Raw genomic sequence first — 5,061 nt, forward strand, 5'->3', positions numbered from 1 at the left:
AAGAAAGAAAGAAAGAAAGAAAGAAAGAAAGAAAGAAAGAAAGAAAGAAAGCAAACCACCACCTTACTCTTCTTCAGAGGGGAAATATTCTCTATTACTTACGTCATGGGTGGATTGGATGAACACATGAACACACAAAGCTGCCTTACATGGAATCAGATTAATCACCAGTGTGGTTAAGAGCAGGTGGATTCTAATCTGGAGAACCGGGTTCGGTTCCCCACTCCTCCACCTGAGTGGCGGAGGCTTATCTGGTGAACCAGGTGTGTTTCCGCACTCCTGCACTCCTGCTGGGTGACCGTGGGCTGGTCACAGTTCTCTCTGAACTCTCTCAGCCCCACCTGCCTCACAAGCAGTCTGTTGTGGGGAGAGGAAGGGAAAGGAGCTTGTAAGCCACCTTGAGTCTCCTTACAGGAGAGAAAGATGGGGTATAAATCCAAACTCTTCTTCCTCTCTTCTACTGTTAGTTTGGCACTTTGCTTTAAGTTTCACTAGCTGTTGTTCCAAGTTTCTGCCAACAAGTGTGGCGTTGTTGGCATATCTCAAAACATTTGCTCCACCTCCATCAAAATCTAATTCAGCTTTCCTCTCAAATTTCTTCTGACATTTGGACTAAGGCCAGTTGGACCAAGGCTGGGATTTCCACATTCCTACATTCCTGGGATTTGGGGCCAAGGCTGGGATTTTACATTCCTACATTCCTGCCTGGGTGACCTTGGGCTAGCCACAGTTCTCTCTCCTGAATCCCTCTCAGCCCCCCACCTGCCCTGGCCAAGGTGTCCTGCTGTGGGGAGAGGAAGGGAAAGGAGCTTGTAAGCCACCTTGAGACTCCTGATAGGAGAGAAAGGGGTGTAGTATAAATCCAAAACTCTCCTCTTTTTCTGTCTTTAGGTCCCAAATTTGGGATGAAGTTCCCAGCATCCAGGGTTTCTAACTGGTATAAGAGCACCGTGGCACCAGCCTCTTCCTTCACGAGTGGGGGGGGGTCTATTTCCAAGCTCTAGAGAGTTTGGACGTTCATATCTCTTGGATGTGACATCTGTATAAACTTCATAATCCTAGGAGTTCAATCTGTGATAAAGGCCCTGTCCTGCATGGCCTTCTGCCTTCTGGCTATAGCAGGGATCCTGAATCTGCTGTGGGGAGAGGTATGGAAAGGAGGCTTGTAGGCCAATCTTGAGTCTCCTTACAGGAGAGAAAGGTATTGGCTATAAATCCAAACTCTTCTTCCTCTCTTCTCACTGTTAGTTTGGCACTTTGCTTTGGGTGCCTCTACTCAGTGGTCGTCTCCAAGTTTCTACGGGTCGCAAGGCGTCGTTGGCATATCTCAAAGGGTCGACGTTCCTCCCCACCAACGTTTGCTCCACCTCCATCAAAATCTAATTCAGCTTCTCCTCTCAAATTTCTTCTGACATTTGGACCCAAACTGGCATTCGCCCCCCCACCCCAATTCTGCCACAGAGAAAAGACATGCGATTTATCACCCCGGCTTTTGTCAAAAAGGGGCAGCGGGGGGCAGCTGCAGGTTGGGAGGTGGAGGCCGATCTGGCTCCATGTGCAAGAATTGGCTGAAGGTTTTCTGTCTTTTCCTGCCAGCCCTGAGGCTTGGCTTTGGAGCACAGGTGTCTGGGCAGCTAAGTGGACGGGCCGGAATCCAGAAAGGACCCTCAGCCATGATTGTGCTTCCCAGGGGCTTGAAAAGGGGGAAGAAAGAGTCTGCAGCAGTACAGCTAAAGGTGGGTGGAACGGCATTGAACTCTCCAGGAGATGCTGGAATTCCCATGTGCTTTTAATGAAGGTTATTTGTTCTGTCATTCTGCACGCAGCAACTTTGGACGGAGCTTTCTTCCAGAAGCCGTTTTTTTTGGCCGCAGCTGGTAATCTGGGTTGAGCCGCTCTCCTGTTTTGCATATTGACCTGTTTGTTTCTCTCACTAAACGCAAGATCGCTTCTTGCCCATCGAGAAACGCCTGCCTAGGTTTTCCTCTTGCCTGGAGGTCTGTCCTGGAATGTCTGGGGAGCACAGGGAGTAGCAGATTTACTCTCTGCTGGGACCAAATTATTGCTCTCAAAAGGCCTACAGAAGGGCATGAAGGTCCACATCTCCCCCATGGTTGCTTTTCAACAGCTAATATTCAGATGTCCATTGCCAGCATGGTTTAATGGTTAAGAGCAAGTAGACTCTAATCTGGAGAACAGGGTTTGATTCCCCACTCCTCCACCTGAGTGGCAGAGGCTTATCTGGTGAACCAGATGTGTTTTCGCACTCCTGAATTCCTGCTGAGTGACCTTGGGCTAGTCACAGTTCTCTCTGAACTCTATCAACCCCACCTATCTCACAAGGTGTCTGTTGTGCAGAAAGGAAGGGAAAGGAGCTTGTAAGCCACCTTGAATCTCCTTATGGGAGAGAAAGGTGGGGTATAAATCCAAACACACTCTCTCTCTTCTTCTTCTTCTTCTTCTTCTTCTTCTTCTTCTTCTTCTTCTTCTTCTTCTTCTTCTCCTCTCTCTCTCTCTATCTATCTATCTATCTATCTATCTATCTATCTATCTATCTATCATCCATCCATCCATCCATCCATCCATCCATCCATCCATCCATCCATCCATCCATCCATCCATCCATCCATCCATCCATCCATCCATCATCCCTCCCTCATCCATCCATCCATCCATCCATTCATCAACCATTCATCTATCTATCTATCTATCTTATCTATCTATCTATCTATCTATCTATCTATCTATCTATCTATCTATCTATCTATCTATCTATCTATCTATCTATCTATCTATCTATCTATCTATCTATCTATCTATCTATCTATCTATCTATCTATCTATCTATCTTCCTCCTCCTCCTCCTCCTCTGAATATGGAGGCTTCATTTTTCCATACATGGTTGATAATCAAGGATAGATTGATTATCCTGCATTATCCTGCCTGTGCGGAAGGGGGCCTGGTGCCCCCAAGTTCTAGTGTTTTGGGATAGCATATGGGCAGATCCGTGGAGCCGCGTGGTATAGTGGTTAAGTGCTTGCACTGCCACTCACATGGTCAGGAGTTCGAGCCCCCTGTGGGTCAGATATCCTGGCAGCTGGCTCATGGTCAACTCAGCCATCCATCCATTTCTTGGTCGGTAAATGAGTACCTAGCTCATAGCTAGGGGGTAAAGAATAGCCGGGGAAAGCAATGGCAAACTACCCCGGGAAAACGGCTTGCCTATAAAATCACTGCTTGCAGTGATACCTCAGGGTCGGACACGACTGAAGGGGAAACTTTACTTTATGGGCAGATCCAACTTGGTAGTGGCACATATTGCTCCCTTCCCTCCTTCCGTTGTTGGATGCTGACGCCAGATTTCCCAAGCCGGTCTGCGCGGGGTTGGCTGAGCGCTCACTTCCTCGCCTACAGCCGCGGCTTATCTGCCGGAATATCCTGCTGGAGCCACAGCGCCGAAGCGAATAAATGCCTCTCTTACAACAGTAATCCAGTTTCCCCTTCATCTGATGCTAATCAATCCCTCAAGGTGGAGCTGTGCCTAATTCATGCGTTGCAAGAATCTAATGTCCAGTTTCTCATCTCGGAAGCCTAGGGAGCGGGTAGGGAGAATTCTGTGTTGACGGTCAGCTGATTGACAGCCGAGGGTCCGGTTTCCGGAGTGCCTCCGTCATTCAATAGCTACTCGACATTTCTTCCACCCCATTCTCCTTTTAACTTTTAACCCACCGGACCGTATAAAAAGCAATGCCTCTATATTTTTTTTTAACAAAGAGTAGGGTTGAAAACATGTTAAAATGGCTTTTTGCCAATTGTTTCTGTGTAGAGGCGGAGCGCTCATGGGACAAGTGGGGCTACATGTCCCAGAGCGCATCAGTTGGAGTCACATGCTGCCCTTGGCCCCGCTCTTCAGCAGAGAGAGAGAGAGAGCCAGCTGGGGGTTGGGCTGGTAGAGGCTCATTGAAGGGAGCGGCCTTGTGGGGTGGGGGCTCATACAAGGGCATAGGGGGAAATTCTCCACCCCCTGTGTGGACCTCTGGCATGCACCCAGGGACATGTGCCCTAGATGTTCCCGTGAGCGCTTACGCTTCTGTACAGCCCCCCAACCCTAGTTCCCGTCTCTCTTTCCTCCCTTCCTCCCCTCAAGTAGCTCAGCTCAGCTGGATTATCCCAAAGAGCAAAATAAGGACTTATTAGACCTCCCTTGGCAGCTCTCTTTAAAATGAAAATAACTTCCCTAACCTTTTTATAAATGCTTTATTTTCTGCTCCCTTCGTCGCTTCCTCAATATAATTTGACTGGTTCTGTGAGAATCTCCGACATGCCTAGGGAAAAGGAGAAAGAGGGAGAAATATAATCATAATAATGAAGGAAAATAGTATTTCTGACGCGATGATAAGGTCCTTAGGTTTTGTACAGGCAAAAAAACTGGCGCTTTCAGACACCTTTGGAGGTATTTTCTTGTTCATTGTTCAGTTCTAGCCTGTAATCTGTCAGCTTGGCTGCTGGGGTGGTAGAAGCACTTCCTATTCTTTTAAAAAAATCGTAGCTTTCCTTCTTTCCTTCCCCTCGCTTTTTCTTCCTCCTCTGATGTAGAAGCTGCTTTCTTGTGTCGTGGATGTCTATGGCAGGGTGCAAACAGAAAATAAAGGGTATGGTGGCATAGTGGTTGGACGATTCCAGGACTACTAGGTTCGCAACTCATGTGGCTCCGGGAGCCGCATGCTGCTCTCTGGGCCTTTATACTGCAGCTCCACGTGGTCTGGAGGTTTGAGGGTAAGGCATGGGCATTTCCCTCCAGCCCTCCAGAGCTGTGCTGGAAGGAAAGGTGAGTGGGAGGGGTTTAACCGGAGGCAGCTCCATGTGGAGCCACCTCTCCGGTTCTGTGCAGATCTTCAGAGCTGATGGAAAAACGAGTCCAAATGGCTCTTTAGGCAGTAAAGGTTGCCGCACCCTGGACTAGACAAGCACAGAAACAAGTAAGAAGTTGTTGTATATAAGGCAGCAAGGCATGTAATGTAAATGAGCTAATCAGCCATTCATCCAGATGTTTACTAAATT

Source organism: Sphaerodactylus townsendi, linkage group LG07, assembly GCF_021028975.2.
Source record: "Sphaerodactylus townsendi isolate TG3544 linkage group LG07, MPM_Stown_v2.3, whole genome shotgun sequence".
Classification (NCBI taxonomy): Eukaryota; Metazoa; Chordata; class Lepidosauria; order Squamata; family Sphaerodactylidae; genus Sphaerodactylus; species Sphaerodactylus townsendi.